The sequence below is a fragment of the Telmatherina bonti genome (genome assembly GCF_933228915.1).
Source record: "Telmatherina bonti genome assembly, chromosome: 9".
In the NCBI taxonomy this organism is placed as follows: Eukaryota; Metazoa; Chordata; class Actinopteri; order Atheriniformes; family Telmatherinidae; genus Telmatherina; species Telmatherina bonti.
In genome coordinates this window covers 6,494,491-6,514,774 of record NC_136627.1, presented here as the reverse complement: position 1 = coordinate 6,514,774, position 20,284 = coordinate 6,494,491, and the positions used below count along the sequence as shown (strand labels likewise).

The 20,284-nt window shown below is 41.1% G+C and overlaps 1 pseudogene across 1 annotated transcript; it reads right to left on the bottom strand.

The window, feature by feature from the left end:
• Nucleotides 1-499: 499 nt before the first annotated feature.
• Nucleotides 500-18,987, bottom strand: LOC306760687 (annotated as a pseudogene). Its single transcript has 4 exons — nucleotides 18,760-18,987; nucleotides 14,611-14,688; nucleotides 14,442-14,449; nucleotides 500-1,455 (listed from the first exon to the last, which is right to left on the bottom strand). The product of its transcript is annotated as an uncharacterized misc_RNA (transcript).
• Nucleotides 18,988-20,284: the final 1,297 nt, after the last annotated feature.

Sequence of the window (20,284 nt, the reverse complement as noted above, 5' to 3'; positions counted from 1 at the left end):
CTTCCTTCTTCATCTTCTCCATCAGGAAGTCCAGGTGGACATAAGTGGAGACGGAATCAACATTGAGGGCGATCTCCTCCAGTCTGACAACATGTTTATAAGCTTCATCCAGCAGCTGAGACTTCTCTGCTTTCAGCTTCTTCATTTCTTCTTCAAGATTCTCCAAGAGAGTCGACTGGTTCTGACTTTCTGTTTCACTCTTTTCATACTTCTCTTTCATTTCTTTTACTGTCTTCTGAACTCTCCTGGTCTTGTTCATATATCTCCACTTTTCTTTGACATGATCTGATGCAGGACACTTGTTGGTACAAACAGTGCAGCGGCCATGTTTCATGACCTCACAGTGTCCTGGATACCAGGCCATCGTACATCCAGGATAGTGACACGTCTCCTCACAGACTTTACAGCAGACTGCTCCCTGATAAAACACCAACCCCCACATCCCACCATCAACAGGTTCTTTCCCTTTGTAGACCTTCTTCAACCTCTGCAGTGAAGTTCATCTCTTTTCATGCATCTTCAGAGCTTCTTCCTTGTGTCTAATTTCTGTCTGTTTCAGTTCAGTCAGTTGGTTTCTGTCCTGCAGGTTCTGGATGCAGGCTGTCAGTCTGATACGTTCATTCAGAACTTCTGAGGATTTCACCACTTTTTGAGGTCCAGTTTCTCTCAGAAAGGATATAAATTACTTCATTCCTTCCTTTGATATTTTATAATGGCCTTTGAGACAATTCTCTTCCTCCTCTGTTCGGTCTTCATGCTGACAGTTGTTAAACAGGAAGTAAACAGGTTGATTCTTCTGGTCTCTGCAACATTTAACGTTTGCGGCTTCAAGAGCTTGAAGAGCATTTTCAGGTTTCCTTCCATCAGAGTGTGTGATGAGAGCTACGATGTTTTTCTCCAGGTTTTTTCCAAACAGAGATGTCACTGAATTAAAGACGCACATCAGTCGATCACACAGTCTGTTATCAGTGGACTTCATCGCCAGACCTGCAGCATTGATCTCATGAACTCCATCCTCTGATCTAAACAAGTCTAATAATCTCTGAATGATGATGTCATCATGTTCGATTCCTCTGGTGTCTCCAAATCCAGGAGTATCGATGATGGTCAGAGAGTAGGGCAGAGTTTTACCTTCAAACCCAAAGATCTGGTACACCATCACATCTGATGTCTGACTTCTCTTCTTCTCCTCTATGATCTGAAACCAGACTTCATCCTCCCACTCCCATACTGTAGTTGACCAGAATGTTGACCAGAACAGATTTTCCTGTTCCTGTTTCTCCAACTAGTAAGATGGTTTTATTGATTTTGTTCACATTTTTTTCACCAACAGTTATTCTGGTCACGGATCCAAACTTCTCTTTCTGTGTTTTCAGCTGGTAGTCAGCAGGAGGTCCTTTTTGGGTCAGCTTGCCTGTGGACATGCAGTCCTGGTATTTGGTGGCAGCGTCAGTCCTACAAAAAATAAAATAAAAACATAAAATGTACAAGACTGTATTTATATTTTATATCCAGGATCTCTTATTTTACAAATCACAACTTCTGTTAATTTAAGCACCAAAACTATTTTTTGCAATTATTTTTCTTTCCAAATGAATAAAAGTAAAAGCCCACTGCAAACACCCCATTCATGGTCAGATATTAATCATATTCATCAAATAGGTCAAGACATATTTTCATTATTCTGATTGTATTGTATGTATTAAGTTCTTATTTTACATTAAAATATCATTGTAACTATTGTTGTTTGCCTCAATGTGAGCTGTTGGACAAGTGAATGTACATGTGGGGATGAAAAAGGTACATCATTCTGTAAGGAAATATTTGGTTTTACAAACGTCTAACTACAGTTCTCTAATGTCTAGCCGGAAGACCCTTCATATTGTAAGCAAGCTGTACAGGATTTTTTTTTTTTAAAAGACAAGAAAGATGACTAAAAGTTTTAGAACAGGAGTGCACTACGTTATTGGTGTTATAGGTGTGTTGTATATGTATATATGTTTTCATTTAAAACATTCATTCATTCATTCTCTGAAACCGCTTCATCCGATTGATGGTTGCGGGGAAGTTAGAACCTATCCCAGCAGCCTTTGGGCGATAAGCAGGGTACACCCTGGACAGCTCGGCAGTGCATTGCAGGGCCCATTTATAACATATTAAATAGTTTTAAATGATACAGAAATTTTTATATAATTATTTATATTCTTTAAATGCAATTACTGTCCACCAAACAGGCCCAACAGTGTAAGTTTAGCTCAAAAAATGGTAAATGAATGGTAAAGGAACTTATGATTATATAGCGCATTACTAGTTATATCAACCACTTAAACCACTTTACACTACATGACTCATTAAGCCATTCACACACACACACACACATACCATCAGTAGGCACATGGGGGAGCAACTCAGGGTTTGATGTTTTGCCCAAAAACATTTAGACATGGTAACAGTCCAACACAAGGGCCACATCAAAGAGATGAATAACCAGTCACATTCTCTCCTAGAGGGACTTTACAGACACCAGTGAATCTTTGGGACTGTGGGAAGACCAGTAGAGAACCCTCACATGCAAAGGAAGAACATGAAACCTCCACACAAAAAGGTTCCAGCTGAGGTTCAAACCAGGAATCTTCTTGCTGTCAGACAATGATGTTAAACAATGTTCCTTTGGTCTGTGAAAAATGAAGATGTACGCCGATGATACAACTGTGTTTACGAATGGATGCAAATAGAAAAGCTGCCAAACTACTGAGAAAGTTGTTGAATGGCTCAATAAATCATGTCTAAATCTAAATGTAGAAAAAACAACTACTGTGTTAATCCCTAACAAACCCTAACTACTCTAAGTACAGAGAAAATATAGAAAATGTTACTTAGTTTAAAATCTGGGCGGGCGGTACAGCAGTACGTGGTAGAGCGGTGGAATGCTGTAACGCGAGACTCAGCAAGACTTGACAGGACCAACATGACGCGCTGAATTAAACAAATAAACCCTTTGCAGCTAGTGAAATTAATAAAACAAACTCAATATTACAAACCTACGGTGGCCGACGGGTGCAAACACGCTTCATGAAGAAAAACAGATGCATATAGGTGCAAACGCACTTCATATTGGAAAAACAGATGCATTTAGAAATAGAAATGCAAGTGGTAAACACTGCATGTATAGAAGAGCGCTGCAAATCCAAAAACGTCATGCAAAAGAAAAAAAATGCACTGCAAATTAAGAAACATACTGCGAATACAGAAAAGCGCTGCATATACGAAAACAGCTACAAAAAGAAAACGCTGCATATTCAGTCTCACAACAGAAGTGCTCCGGCAAGTTTCTACCTGAGAGACAAACAGATGGGACACAAATGGCGATTCTGTTGGAGGTTTGTGCGCAGGTGTCACTTCACCTGCACACGATAAGAGGGGAGGAGGGGGAGACTCACTAATGGTTGGTCAAGTTAAATTACCGTCCTGTCAAACCGTTACGGGTGTTACCATCAATCAACTGTCTTTTGACAGGTGGATGAGAGAAACTCGCAGTAGCTTGAGGCCAACTATCGAGGCCAAGATACAATAGTTTCTATACTTAAGTATATTTTATTAAAAAAAACAAAACAAAAAAAAAACATTTGTTATAAAATGTTTACTGTGTGGGACCATGGTGGTGCGCTACGGATTCCGGCTCCTCGCTGTTTAGTCCTTACATTTTGGACTGTATTTGTTTGCTGCCTGTCTCATAACTTGAAGAGAAGTCATGTTATCACAACAGTTTAACACCACATTAATAAAATAATTGACTGCACAGCACACGCGCGCAGAGGGGAGGAGGCTGGGACCTGCGCGGATTCTGCCTGAAAAGACGTTTTTACTGGCTGTCGTATTTTCTGTGTTTCATTCAGTAAATTATTTTTAAATTGAGTGTTGATGTGCATGACAGATGTGTAGGCTGGTGGAAAGTTCTGAAAATATGGAACAAAGTGCGTCCAATCCAGGACGCAACATTTGTCTGTCAATTAAAGGACGGTTCCATATTTTACAGAATGGGTGGCAAACATAAACTATATGGTGGCAACGCTACTTGAAGTAGTTTCCTCCTGCGCACAAACTTCCAACAGAATTGCCATTTGTGTCCCTTTTGTTTGTCTCTTGGGTAGAAACTCGCCGGAGCACTTCTGTTGTGAGACTGAATATGCAGCGTTTTCTTTTGGTAGCTGTTTTTCTTAATGCAGGGCTTTTCGTATTCACAGTTCCTTTCTTTATTTGCAGCACGTTTTTCGTCTTTTGCATTACATTTATATATATATATCTATATATATTCTCCAGAAATGTTTCACGCTTCTGTAGATTTTTTCCCCACTTTTTTATTTTTACTATCAAAGCCGTGCAGCTGGCTCTGCGTGGAGCAGAAACTGCACTGCGCTTCTAAATAGTTTTATCCTCCGCAATCGGGCTGCTTATATATTTATACATAGCCTGTATAAATAGATTTTTTTTTTTTGTACAGATCAAGAACTGTCCGTTATATCAGCTGATGTGCCGACGACTCAGCTGCCATGTGAAATCACTCCGATCCCGCAGATCTGTCGACACAAATGTTTCATTAGAAATGTTTCATTCATCATGTTTCATTATAAACATGAGTTTTTTTTTCAGTGCTCAGGTAAAACTCTCAAGACAGAGGCATGAGCTAAAACTTTGCACTGGAGGGGGTGGAATGGTTCCTCATGTAAACGCTAGATGGTGCATTTACATGAAAAAGGAGATTAATGATTAGTGGGGGGGGACTGCAGGCTGACGAAAATTCTCGCAGCTTTGGGCCTTTTAGTGTTAAGTGACATCATTGACGAGGAGCAATCAAGATTGATGCCTGGAAAAACATTGTTAATAACATAAGTGTCACGAAGGTAATAACCTCCAACTTTGGTTTCTAAGGGGGGGGACTTTATATGAATAAACATGCAAAAAGAGATTTAAGTTAGTTTGTCCACAAGTATTTATTAAACTTTGTATAAAAGAAAAAAAAGAGTAAGAACGTCCCCAAGGTGAGCTAAAAAGCCACGGCCCTTCAATGGAGTCACTTTGCGATGTCGCTCCTTTTTCTCCCCAGTCTCTCGATGTGTCTCCGATTCCGTTCTAGGGAGGGATCTGTGTGAGGGACAGGTGATCAGCAACTGAATGGGCCTGCTAGTGTGCCTGAAGGGGTGGGACATTAATCACCACCCGCAGGAAAAGAGGGAGAACTTAGCTGAGAGGAGGGGGATTGCCGAATGCTCCCCCTCCGCTGATCCAACAACACGTCTTGTCACTGGCTCCTTCTTTGTCGCCTCCAGCTCCACCACGGGATCCTCGTCCCGTCCTCACGCGTCCGCAGCATCTCCAGATCTGTCACACGCGCTCCACATCACGAGCCACCATCTTCCTCAGGTCCCCGCTGGCATTGTCCTTCCTTCCTGCTGCTGGCGCCTGTCCTTATGAGGCCCATCAAGACAGCGCAGCCCAAGCTGCTTGCCTTCCCTCTTGGTCACATTCTCCTTCCGCCTTCTTTGCCTTCTTCCACTTGTGCTTTAAAAACCTCCTTCACACCTGTTCCCCACTGGCCAATTAACTCCCTGCCAACTTAGTAGCAAGGAGGAGGAATGCCAGCTGTGGCTAGTTGGCAATCAGTGACCTCGCCCACAACACAAAACCTCCATCCATCCATCCATCTTCTGCCGCTTTTCCGGGGTCGGGTCGCGGGGGCAGCAGCCTAAGCAGGGAAGCCCAGACTTCCCTCTCCCCAGCCACATTTGCCAACTCTGAGGGGGGATCCCGAGGCATTCCCAGGCCAGCCTAGAGATATAATCCCTCCAGCGTGTCCTGGGTCTTCCCCGGGGTCTCCTCCCAGAGGGACGTGCCTGGAACACCTCACCAGGGAGGTCCAGGAGGCATCCTGACCAGATGCCCGAGCCACCTCAACTGGTTCCTCTCAAAGCGAAGGAGCAGCGGCTCTACTCTGAGCCCCTCCCGGATGACTGAGCTCCTCACCCTATCTCTAAGGGAGAGCCCGGCCACCCTGCGGAGGAAACTCATTTCAGCCGCCTGTATACGAGATCTCCTTCTTTCGGTCACGACCCACAGCTCCCAACCATAGGTGAGGGTAGGAACGTAGATCGACTGGTCAATCGAGAGCTTCACCTTCTGGCTCAGCTCCTTCTTCACCACGACAGACCGGCGCAGAGTCCGCATTACTGCAGACGCCGCACCGATCCGTCTGTCGATCTCGCGCTCCATCCTTCCCTCACTCGTGAACAAGACCCCGAGATATTTAAACTCCTCCACTTGAGGCAGGACCTGACTCCCGACCCGGAGAGGGCAATCCACCCTATTCCGGCTGAGGACCATGGTCTCAGATTTTGAGGTGCTGATTCTCATCCCAGCCGCTTCACACTCGGCCGCGAATCGCTCAAGCGAGAGCTGGAGATCACGACCAGATGAAGCCAACAGGACCACGTCATCCGCAAAAAGCAGGGACCCAATCCTGAGGCCACCAAGTCGGATCCCCTCAACACCTCGGCTGCGCCTAGAAATTCTGTCCATATAAGTTATGAACAGAATCGGTGATAAAGGGCAGCCTTGGCGGAGTCCAACCCTCACCGGAAACGAATCCTACTACCGGCAATGCGAACCAAGCTCTGACACCTGTCGTACAGGGACCGGACAGCTCGTACAAGGGGGTCCGGTACCCCATACTCCCGGAGTACCCCCCACAGGAGCCCTCGGGGGACACAGTCGAATGCCTTCTCCAGGTCCACAAAGCACATGTAGACTGGTTGGGCAAACTCCCATGCCCCCTCCAGGACCCCAGAGAGGGTATAGAGCTGGTCCACTGTTCCGCGACCAGGACGAAAACCACACTGCTCCTCCTCAATCCGGGATTCGACTATCCGGCGGACCCTCCTCTCCAGGACCCCTGAATAGACCTTACCAGGGAGGCTGAGGACACAAAACACAAAACTTACAGCAAACAAAACCATCATGCACAAAAATACAAAAAAAACTATAAAACCAAAACCAGAGGGCAAGGCCAACTGATCACCATAGTTCTGTCACCTTGACATAAGGTTAGTATTGGAAATGATTGATCATAATAACTATATTCCCAATGAAAGCTAAATTCTGTTCATTTCTATAAAGCATTTTATATGATCAGTTACGAGTTATGATGAAAACTATTGAGCTTTTTTGAAAGAAAGTGGTAAAAACTTTATATAAAAGATGTAACAGCTCAGTGAAACTAGCGTGTGGTCAACCTCCAGATTCTGAATAAAGTGCGGATTTCGGCACGGCTGCCAGTAAATAACTATCAAAATATAATAAAAATCAAAAAGATAGTTGCAATTACAATTTTAACCAAGTAAAACAACAAAAAAGCAAGTGATGAGAGACCTAAGAGGTAGAGGTCTTCTTTAAAAAACTGGAGGTAAATGTATACAGGTATCTGTATACCTGTCACTGTCATTGAAATGCCTGCAGCAATCTGCAAAAAAACTAAATTAAACTTTATCTGGAGGAAGAGATGCCACTATATAAAGAAAGAAATCTTACGTAACCCTTAAGCACACGTGTCAAACTCCAGTCCTCCAGGGCCGGTATCCTGCAGGTTTTTGTTGTCTCCATGCTCCAACACACCTGACTGAAATTTGTAAACAGGTTGACAAGAAGCTGCCGGATCCATTTGATTTGAATCAGCTGTGTTGGTGCAGGGAAACAACAAAACCCTGCAGGATACGGCCCTCCAGGACTGGAGTTTGACACCTCTACCTTAAAGTAAAGAAGACATGGAGGGGTTCAGCTTTTAAATGCAGAACAATACTTTCAAACTGCAGTAGTCAGCAAGTAGAGACAAAATCTGAAATGTTTTGTTTTTTTGTTTTTTTTTTTATTTAATGCTGTCACTGGAATCCATTTTGAATTTAAATGAAAAATAAAAAGCAGAAAAAGTACCAGTGAAATTGTCAAATTTTGCCAAACAAGCTTTACTTGGCTGGAAGCTGATTTATTAGCAGCCTGTCATGCACTAACCTCCACATCTGGAACAATAAAAATATTCTTTATGAAAGGTCACCAGTCACCAGTCCATCACAGGACCCTTCCTAACATCTAGTGGTAAAAACTAATACTGAAAAAATGAGATCTCCTCTGAGCTTCAATCTCATCCTGGAACAACCAAAAGCAGCCGATCAGCTGACCTCAGAGATCATGAGGAAGAGTACGGATGAAGCGAGTCTGAGAAGCAGGGTGGGGCAAGGCTGTTTAGTGTGTAAAAATAAATAAAAAGAATTTTAAAATCAGTTCTGCAGCAGGCAGCCAGAACAGGTGTGATATGTCCTCACCTGTCTGACTGGGTAAAGAGCCCAGCAGACGCATTGTGGACAAGCTGAGGGTGAGATATGGAAGCTTATCTGACCTTTAATTACAGCGAGTCACAATAATGATGAATGATAAAGGTGTGTAACATCTTTTCACCGTCCTGTCTGCATAAAATGCTCTTTTCTTTCGGAAGCTGATGAAAAGAGATGCAGCTGATTTACCTCTCAGGATAAAATGATTTGTCTCTCTGACTTTAGCCTGTATTCATGTATTCACACACACTTTGCAAAACTCATCGGCTCTTTGTACAGAAACTTCAACACGTTCTCAGTCATTAAACACGTTTCTCCGTGAAACACTTGTGTTGTAAAACTGGCAGCAAAATGAGGAACAACTGCAACACAGAGGCCATCTTCTACACACACCAACATTTCTGATGATGTGACGTCAGTTTGACCTGGTGCAACAACTTTGTCGTCTCAATGGACAGAAACGTTGACAAAGACGGACACGGAAGAGTTCTTAAGAAAGGTGCAGGAGGAAGAGGATGAGGAAGACCAAGAAACATCCTCACAGGTGAAATTTCAATAAATTTTGTCCATCATGTGCCTACATGGACATAACCAGATAAACTATTGTCCATTTATTTAATCAACAGGTAAACTTCAGATCAGCTTCTAATTTCTGCCATAAAGTTTAAATAATAATTTTGGTTTACGTAAAAGAAAAACCTCCTCCAGGCTTCGTCACAACACACAGATGTGAGATGTTTAGTATGTTTCTAGTTTCATCTAAACGTTGAAAAGCTGTAGTTTTACTCACGCGGCCATGATGAGCTGTGATGTGGAACGTCTTCAACAGGAAGTGATTCTGCAGAAGATAAACAGACGAATACATAAATATGTTTAACACCGTCTCGTACAAATACTTTAAAAAGAAAAGATTAAATACAAAAATTATTTCATCTGTAGATCACAGAAAAGATGGTCACGAGAAGTGTGTATGTGTGTGTGACACATGCATTAAATATCTTGTTTAAATGATTTTACATTGTTTATACACAAATGACACGAGTCTCATGAAAAATCGCATTTTCAATATTTCTTTTTAAAGAAATCAAAACCAAAACAAATACAATTTTGAGACAATTTAGAAATAAAAAAGATCAAGAACTATAAATGCTCAGAGAGCACAGTCCTCCACCAAGACATGTTCTTTTATTTATTCATTTATTTTTTGTTTATTTATTTATTCATGCCAGTGTTTGTAGGTATCATTTTTAAGGTATAAGCTCTAATGGCAAAATATCTTCAACTTGCCAAAGTGAAGAATGTTCCTGGATCCAGGCGGTGGTCAGAATCACGCCCAATATCTGATCACTTGTTCCTTATTCCATTTCCTGTAAATGTCATACTCTGCCAATAACTTTTAGAGTTATGATGCAGACAGACAGAGACAGAATACATGGCCTCTAAAATATTCACGAAAAGCGTTTGTATTATGTTTTACGAGGATGAAAAGATTAGTAACTATTTTCCTTTTTATTCTTAACTATAGATGAGTCTAGATTTAAATTTCCGTATTTATTTAAGACATTACTGTTATGTTTTATGTTTAAAATAAGTTTTTGTAGAAAACCACTTCTGACATTTTAGTTTCTATTTTTCTTTAAAATGAGACTTTTTCATTACTTTCTACAGCAAAGGTTGAATAACACATACGATTGTTTCTTTTCTTGTATAACTCAGCAAATCAGATTCTAAATCATAGTATAAATATTATAACCTGCACTTAATATTCTTTTACTTCAATTTTACTCTTGAATTGTTCTTAGTGTTGTATTCTGGTGAGATACCGTGTAGACAGACCGGTACGAGTGAATGTTCTGAGTGTAGAGATCTGAACTTTTATAGTCTCTTGTCTCTTGCTTGTTAAACAAACAGAAAACAAACTTGCAGATGATTCATGCTGGCAAGTCTGTGGACCAGAGAGGGGAGGGCTAGCAAAACACAATCCTGATTTCAGTTTGATCCTGTGAGACATGGAAAAACCCGACATTTTGTCTGTGCTTGCAGTGGAACTGGTGCAACTGTCAGAACTTTAACACCCTGTTGTCCGGTTCAGATTCACCTCAGCATCATGTTGCATTCATGTAAAATTCTGGCCTTTGTTTACATTAGTGTATCTGTGCAAAAAACTAAACAGCACTTTAAATGTTTGAGTCAGATTTTAACATTGGGCTTTAGGGGTGTGCACATCGGGATGTCACGGAGGGGCCTTAGACTTCGGGGCTGCCTATCCTGCACCCTGGGATGGCTATCTTCTCAGTTCCAATCACATTTAGTCATTTTCACGGAGAAACACTGACATTACATGAACATCACACAAGGCTTTGTGTGAAGAAAAGCATCATTTAAACATTTAAAAGCAAAGACAAGCAACTTAAAACAGATCCCATATTGAACAGGCAGCCTGTGAAGAGATAAAACTGGGGTGATGTGCTCGTATTTACATGTGCCAGTTAAAAGACGTGCAGCCGCACTTTGTATCAGCTGCAGCTGAGATAGACAACGGACTCGCTCCAAAGTAAAATGCATTGCAGTAATCCAGTCAGGTGGTTACAAAGGAATGGATTACTGTATCAAAGTGCTGTCATGCTAGAAAAGTACTTCTTTTGACCAGCCGCTGCAGCAGACAGAAGAAACTTGATTTAACCACTGACCAAATCTGGCTTTGATTCCGAATCAATTTTAAAACCCAAGTTAACAATTTATTTAACAATTTATTGTAAAATAAATTAAAATGATCCAGATCTATTTGGGTACGCCACCAGCTCGGTTTTGGAGTAATTTAGATGAAGAAAGTTCAGTGCCATCCATATATATATATATATATATATATATATATATATATATATATATATATATATATATATATATATATATATATATATATATATATATATATATGTATATGTATATATATTTATATATGTATATATATACATATATGTATATATATATATATATATATATATATATATATATATATATATATATATATATATATATATGTATATATATATATATATATGTATATATATATGTATATATATATATATGTATGTATATATATATATATATATATATATATATATATATATATATATATATATATATACATATATATATATATATATATACATATATATATATATATATATATATATATATATATATATATATATATATATATATGTATATGTATATATATATGTATATATATATATATATATATATATATATATATGTATATGTATATGTATATGTATATATATATATGTATATATATATATATATATATATATATATGTGAATCTGTGAATCTGACACCGGGCATGTGTGTATGTTAAATGTGTTTATGTTAAATGTGTTTATTTGGGGCCAGCATTTTGCCCCGTTACAATCATATAACTGAATTTTCAAGCTAGGTAGGAACTGTTTCTTTTTCTCCCTGCCACAACAATGTGTGATTTGTACCGTCTTGTTGCAGCATCAGTCCAAAATTCATATTACATCTGCTCAAACAGCAAAATGCACAAGTTGATGTGTGTATGAAGACCACAATACTCCTTAAATGTCAGACAATGAATTATAACAAAGAAGCAGAGGGATTGAGGTTATGATGGATTTTGGAGAAGTGATTTCTGACAGTTTGCTTGTTTAAGTTTTTGTTCTGATGGTAAAATAACAGAAGTTTTTGCATCTCCAAACTGAGGCTTCCTGTTTTGTTCAAACGTGCGGTAATAAATAATCCAATTATGAAACAAGAAAATATTATAAATAACTAGATATGTTCTAGGAGTAATGCATCCAGTCAGTTTAAATTACCTGCAGAGTGGATAATTACTAAGACCAGGTGTCTTTAAACTAACCAAAACTAATCAATACTGGAAATAAAACAGCTTTTGTGAACTCTTAAAGAAAAAATTTGTTTATTTAAAAGATAAAATGGAGAATAACATCAATAAATCACATTTATTTTGACTGATAACTAAACAACTGTTGTTGTATATAAATCAATGTTGAGGTGTTTTCCAAGACAAGCTAACCTGACTGGTCTCATTACACTCAGTGCCGTCACTGACTTCTGCGATGTTTAGTTTATCCAGAAGCATCTACAAGATTTATTTGAGATTAAAGAGCTGAAATAGTCTCACTATAGCATATATGTGTGACACTGAATACATATATTCCTTACGTTTCTGTACTTGGTGAAAAACATTTCAGTGGGTCAACTCTAAAATATACTCAGACAAAGAAAAACTAGCAAAGGTATGAAAAATTTAACAACAAATATCTGATGAAACAGGATGTGCACATGGAAGAAGACAGCAGAAGGAAGTGGTCATGAAAGAAGAAGTGGTTTTTATGAGTTCCTTCTATTTATGGATAAATTTTTGTCTTTATTCTGCTGTCTTGGGATGTGAGTAATACCAGTCTCACTCTGCTTGTTTGAGCTTTTACACCTGCTGCAAGTACTTAAAAAAAAAAAAAAAGGAGGTGTGAAAGCATGGATAGTCGATGTTTTGTAATCTGGTGCATGAACAGAAAGTTGGTCTTTTAGTGTCTTTATTTTCACAATATACTAACGATAGACCTGTCTGACCAGTTATAGACCTATCTATTCTATTCTACAGTCATTTAGCAGACGCTTTTATCCAAAGCGACTTACATATGAGTGAGAACAACACAAGCATGAAATCAAACAGTAGAGGACATCGTAGGAAGATGCTAGTGGACTGTCCAGTTGGACGCAGGTCCTTCCATGAAGTGCTACAGGCTTTTTCTTTTTTTTTTTTTTGTGTACTCCCCACCCACCCCAAAATACCATTTATGTTATAATACCAAGAGTTAATGCCATAAGGTTTTTTGGAACGAACTGGGGTAAGTTCTCCAACTTTCCAATAAATACAGCCATACTAAGTGTTGAAGTTCTCCTTGAAGAGCTGAGTCTTCAGCTTGCTCTTAAAAGTAGACAGGGACTCTGCAGAGTGGACAGAGTTTGGGAGATCATTCCACCATCGTGGCACAACAGAGGAAAAGAGTCTGGCTGGTGATTTAGTCCCACGAAGTGGTGGTAACACGAGGCGTCTTTCACTGGTGGAACGTAGCTGTCGAGAGGGAGTGTAGGCCTGAATTAGGGAGTGAAGGGAGACGGGAGCCGTTTCAGTTATTCTTTTGCAATCCAGAAGCAAAGCTTTAAATTTGATGCGTTCTGCAACCGGAAGCCAGTGAAGAGCGATTAGCAGCGGAGTGACATGAGCTTGTTTGGATTGGTTGAAAACAAGACGTGCTGCGGCGTTCCGGATCATCTGCAGAGGTTTAACAGAGCATGCAGGCAGACCTGCCAGTAGGGAATTGCACTAATCGACGCGTGAGATGACCAGAGCCTGAACCAACAGCTGAGTCGTGTGTTCCATCAGGTACGGTCTGATTCTCTTGATGTTGCATATCGGCAGGTACGGGCAACCGAGGCAACATGGACCTTAAAGGTCAGCTGGTCATCCACCATGACCCCAAGATTCTGGGCAGCAGGCATAGGAACAAGTGTGACAGAGTCAAGCTTCACACTTAATTGCGGATGTGAGGAAGGATTGGCTGGGCAGACAATGAGCTCTGTCTTGTACAGATTGAGCTGAAGGCAGCGAGCCTTCATCCATGCTGAGATATCAGCAAGGCAAGTTGATATTCTCATTGAGACGGTTGTGTCATCCGGAGGAAAGGGAGTGTCATCAGCATAACAGTGATAGGAGAAGCTGTGGGAGTTTATGACTGCACCAAGTGAAGAGGTGTATATTGAGAAGAGAAGAGGGCCGAGCACCGACCCTTGAGGCACCCCTGTTTTCAACTCATGTGAGCTGGACACTTCTCCTCGCCAGGATACCCTGAAGGGTCTTCCTGAGAGGTAGGATGCAAACCAGGAGAGGACAGATCCAAAGATGCCGAGCTCAGAGAGTGTGGAGAGGAGAATCTGATGGTTCACTGTGTCAAAAGCAGCAGACAGGTCCAGCAGGACCAGGACTGAGGACTGACCAGTGGATCTGGCAAGCCGGAGGGATTCAGTAACAGACAGGAGAGCAGTTTCAGCGGAATGGCCTTGACTAAAGCCAGACTGATATGGATCAAAAAGGTTTTCATCATGGAGGAACTGCAAGACTTGGCTGAAGACTGAACGCTCGAGTAATTTAGATAAGAACGGCACCAGTGAGACCGGCTGGTAGTTTTCAACCCGGGCTGGGTCGAGTGTGGGTTTCTTCAGCAGCGGGGTGACCCGAGCTTGCTTGAAGACAGAAGGGAAGACACCAGATTCAAGGGAGGAGTTGATAAAATGGGTCACTGCAGCTTTGATTGTCGGCGAAATGCTCTGCAGGATATCTGTAGGGACTGGATCAAGTGCACAGGTAGTGGGTTTAGAGTTTTGTAGAAGTTTTAGAACTTCATTCTCATTCAAAGTTCGGAAGGAGCAAAAGGAAGCACCACTAGCTGGATGTGGTGGATTGAGCTGGTCAGGCTCAGAGAACTGATTACTGATGGTAGCAACCTTTTTGGTAAAAGAAAGGATGCAAACATCTCTGTGGTCAGCATGGCTGGTGGCTGAGCAGGAGGTGGGGAGAGGAGAGAGTTAAATGCCATGAATAGCTGTCGTGCTTTAGGAGCATTGCGGATCTTGTTCTGATAGAAGTCTATCTTGGCAGCCTTTAGGCTGGATGTGAGGAGTGAGAGCTGAAGTTGATACTCTGACAAGTCAGCGAGTTCATTAGATTCGCGCCACTTTCTGTGACGTCTTAGAACCTCAGTGAGCCATGGACTGGGTGGATTCTTTCTGGCTGGTTTAGACAGCAGAGGACAGAGTTTGTCCAGAGAGGAGGCAAGAACGGAGCTGAGTGTTTCTGTAGCTTCATTAACAGACAGTAAAGAGAAGTCTGACTCAGAGGGGAGGGTAGAGATAACCTCATCAGATCTCGAGATCTCAGGTTTCTGCGGTAGGAAACCGTCCTCGGAGCCTCTTGAGCACCATGAGAGAGAAGGGCTGACAATTTGACCAGGAAGTGGTCTGAAAGGTGCAGCGGAGTGACAGACAGATCAACTCCAGAGCAGTTTCTGGTCAGTACCAAGTCAAGAGCATTGCCAGCCTTGTGTGTTGGAGGAGTCTGGACTGGCCTGAGATTGAATGAGTTGACGAGGTTCATAAAGTCATGGGCCTGAGTTTTGCCAGTGTGAATATTTAAGTCTCCCATGACAATTAGCTGTGTGCCATCATCAGGTATGTCAGAGAGTAACAAGTCCATCTCAGAGAGAAAGTCATTCATATTGCCTCCTGAAGGGCGATATGTGACCATAATGTATGTATTGGTAGCTGCTGAAGCCTTTATTGCAAGATATTCAAGTGCCGAGTAGGAAGCCATGGGACAGAGAGAGGTAAAGTTCTATTTTTTAGGAAGTAGGATGCCCGTTCCATCTCCTCGTCTGGTAGAGCGAGGTGAATGAGTGAAATCTGCGTTAAGGGAGAGGGAAGCTGGAATAGCTGTGTTTTCTGGACGGATCCAGGTCTCAGTCAGGGCTAGGACCTGAACGTCTGAGACTGACATCAGTGAACTGATGAATTCTGTTTTGTTAACTGCGGACTGACAGTTCCAAAGACCAAAGGTGACAGAGCATGCGGATAGGGTACGAGACATTGGTTGTGAGAGGTTGTGAGGATTGCGTTGTCTGTGGGACACATGTCTTGGTCTGTACCCAAATCGGACGGGGATGGGTGGGTCTATCTAACAGAATCTCTAACCAGTTCGGTCTAACAGACTTTTAAACCTGTCTTTAACCAACTATAGACCTGTCTCTAACAAATCACATACCTGCCTCAAACCTCTTCTATATCTAAGATAATTGAGAAAGTTTTGCCCAACCAGCCTCATGACTTTTTAAATGAAAGTAGAAATCTTGATAAATATCAGTCATGCTTTCAATCTCATCACAACACTGAAACAAATCTGGTCAAAGTCTTAAATAACATTAGGTTGAATACTGAATCTGGCAGAGCTAGTTTTGTCATTTTTGCTAAAGAAACTGCCTTGTCTTTGGGCAGTTGCTTCTTCAGCCTTAGTTTTTTCTGTCCATAAGGCTGGACTTTGCCTCAGTTATTTTAATATGAAATGTCACAGTGGAACAAACAAAATAAATTGCACAAATTTAGTTTATTTCAGTCTGATAAGTGTAGCCATATTTTTACTTACTATGTTAGAGTGTTTTTACTAATTTAAGACACGATATATGACAGAGCCCCATAGCTTAATCTGCTTGGGGCCTTCTGAAGTCTAAAGTCAGCTCTGGATGTGGTCAAGTATCAGTTCTGTTTTTGCTGGATCTCAGTGTTGTGTTTGATACTGAAATGAAATGATAAATGCTTTATTAATCCCCAAAGGGAAATTCAATATTGTAGTATATAATAATTCATTTGAGGAGGTCTTGTTCCAGAGGCTGAATGCTGCTGGCAGGAATGATCTTCTGTATCTTTCAGTCTTGCATCGGACCTGAAGAAGCCTCTCACTGAACACACTTTGTTGTCTCTTCACTGTGTTGTGGAGAGGGTGTGAAGAATCCTCCATCATCTTCATCATAGAAATATTTATATGATGAATATTATAGAAATATTTTTTAAAAAGCAAACCAATATGATAAAATATCAAATGTTACATCACTCAAACTAATATGTATATGTATATATATTTTTTTTATTTATTTATTTTTTTAATCCTTTGTTTTCACTCCAGTCAGGTGTTTTCTGTTCCTCTCAGTCAGACTTCTGCACCTGTTGACAGGTATTTTGTCCCACTGTTCAACAGAAAAATGCTCTAATTTGTCCAGGACTCATTTGTGTGTTTTTCTTTTAGTCAGTTAAATGGCAAAACAGTGTCTTATATTACTGAATTATGATTTAGCACATTTTTAATTATTGTTCCTTATTTCTGTCTCCTTCATCTGAGTGACTGTAATAAATTCAACCTTTTCTTTAATGAAAGGGGGCGAAGACATCTGAGGACCACTGTAATAAAATTAATTTGTGGTTATTAGACACAAATATGTATGTGTATATACATAAAAATAAATAAATAAATGGTCTGGTTGGTGTGGTACCTACACCAGCACTCTGCTGCTTATTCTTTTCTATCAGTAACGCAATGAATTCTGGGATAGGAGAGGGTGCAAAGGATACATCTCTTGTATCCTTCATTTGTAGCTTATCTGGAGCCAAACGAAGTGCACATTTGAAGGGTGGACTCGAAGGACCCTTTGAATTGGGACAGCACGACGCGTCACGATGACGCATGCAGCCGACGAATCCACACTTGGAAGTGTGCAGACCCTGAATTGAGAAGCACCCTATGTGCAATGATGGGCTTATGAGCAGAGGCAGTGGTGTGAATAGGTGCAAGAGTAAGCCATTGTCCAGCTGAGGAGGGGAGAGCAGGCAGCTAGGCAGGAAAGGGGTGCGTGAATGATCAAATCTCAGGAAATGAGAGTTGAGGTCATTTATCCACTGTATGTCTCCCTGCATCTGTGCAGGAGGAGCTTTGAAGCCTGAGATGGTCTTGGCTTCTCCACACCTCCTATATGTTCTGCTCCTGCAGCTGCTGCTCCACTCTTCTCTTGGATTTATAAAGTAGTATATAAAATCAATATGTTAAGTCGACAGGGGATTGTTGCTTTTTTAAGTGTGTGAACACATCAGTGAAAGCATTGCTCAGTCACACACAAGCACAGATGTGCGCGTCTGCTTGGAGCCCAACAGAATGGCCACCTTGTTGTGGTCTGGAGTTTGATGTTCTATCTTGTTTTTGTTGTTTGTGATTGGCCTAAATTGTTCAGTAGCCGATATGGCATATTGATGACTTAAACTGATCTGCTTATATAAGACGACAAGACGCCCATGTAGTCAACTTGGTGCTCTCAGCTTTATTATTTCCCCTTAGCAACATTCGTCATCACCCAAGGTTCCTACTCCTGTATTTCTTCTAACATTATATCCCTCTTTCTGAGTAGGATTTCACCTATAAAGGAAATGAACCTAACCTACAAACTTAAGGAAATACCATTCCATTCCTGTATGACACCTCCAATTGCCTAGAAACGGAATTTAAACAATATAAGCAGTAGCTTTAGATATTTATAAAGGTAGAAGTCATGAACATAATTTCTAAAAATTTGACTCTATCAAACTAGAGCCGTAAGGTTTTCAAATAACATATTTGCATCCTCCTTTTGCTTGTTTGTTTTTTCTTATTCAAAATGCAGAGGTATAAGGTTGGGGATAGACTTTTCCGAAGTGATTGGTCATTCACAGGAAGCATCTCACTTCATTGACATTCCTGGGCTTAGCCATGGCTTTTACAGCCCTCACATTTTCTGGGTGTGCGTTGACCCGAAATGCATCAATCACTTGCCCTAATAACTTTATCTTGCTCTTTGGGAACTTATACTTGTAGTTGAGTATAACTCCAGCGTCCTGCAGCCGTGACAGGGCCCTCCTTAGCCTTTCGTTGTGTTCTGACTGTGCTGCACCCCAGATGAGCACATTGTCCATCTGACATAAGACACCCTCCAGGCCCTCCAAGATGTGGGATATAAGTTTCTGGAAGTGTTCCAGGGCTGATGAAATTCTGATTCTAGCCCTGTTGTCCTGGCCTCCTGGCCTCCGTCCTCCTCAGCTGGGCCCTCTGGACTTTCTCCTGGGCTCAATCTCCCTGGTCCCTCTTCCAGGCCCGCTCCACCGGGCAGTCTCTGGGCTCTTTTCTTGGGGGGGGTCCAGTGGTCGTCCCTTGAGGAGGGGTAATGTAATGGTATGTTTCATCTTGTGGTCTAGTTTCTGTTTTATTTTGCAGTGTTGTGTCTTGTTTCCTGTTTTGCGTTTCCTTTTGTTAATTTTCACCTGGGCTCAGTTAGTTGACAGATAACACCTATGTCTTGTTCTGTTTGTGTTTCTGTCGGCTGGTTCATTAGTTCTGTTAGCTTCCTATGTCTGCTTGCCTTCAGTGCTGTGATCTTTAAGTAAAACAAATAGTTTCTGCATTTCTGACTCCCATCTCCACATTCTGGCTCCAAACCTCCACCACACCCGCGACAACAATGACAACAAAAAGAACTGAAGCATGATGTACAGTCAGATGTCCCGTTCACATATTTGTCTCCACCCCCATGTATGCATTCCAAGAGCTGGCCTTGTACAACATTGCTGTTGATCATGAAATTTGATAGATATACCAACATGTCCATCATAGTGGTGTTTGAAGGATGGAGATTTAACATTTGTGGACCCTGACCACTATTGGTTGGGATATAGTAGAATGAGAAAATGTTGCTCCATTCTCATCTCTTCTGGAGTGACGGAGCCCAAAGGGCATGCCAGCTGTTTTCACAGTGATCCCCTTCGCAAACATGATCTAGTGTCTGACAGTTGACCCACAGCTACACGTATGTTCTGAGTTTCTGTTGCCATGGTTACCAACAAGCATTTGAACCAGTGCAGTAATTTAGAACAGTCGGTCTATTTGACCGGAACTTTTTTATAGGTGTCCTACAACACTTTTTAATGGACACCCTGTGACCACTCAAAATCAAATATTCACCCAGACCATGGTCAAGCATGCCCACTCTTTCACATTTCAACTTAAAGGAAGGTATGGAATGCTGGATTTGAGTCAGCATATTTTTTATTGATCAGACTCACATTGTTCACTGTCAAATGTACACTTGCATAGGCAACTGTTACAATACCAATGTTAAATAAGATTAATTCAAAATAATCTTTCTGCTAACAGGATGATCAAATTGTGTCTGCACGTTGACACACAGAAGTGTAGAAAATGATAAAACTGATTTTC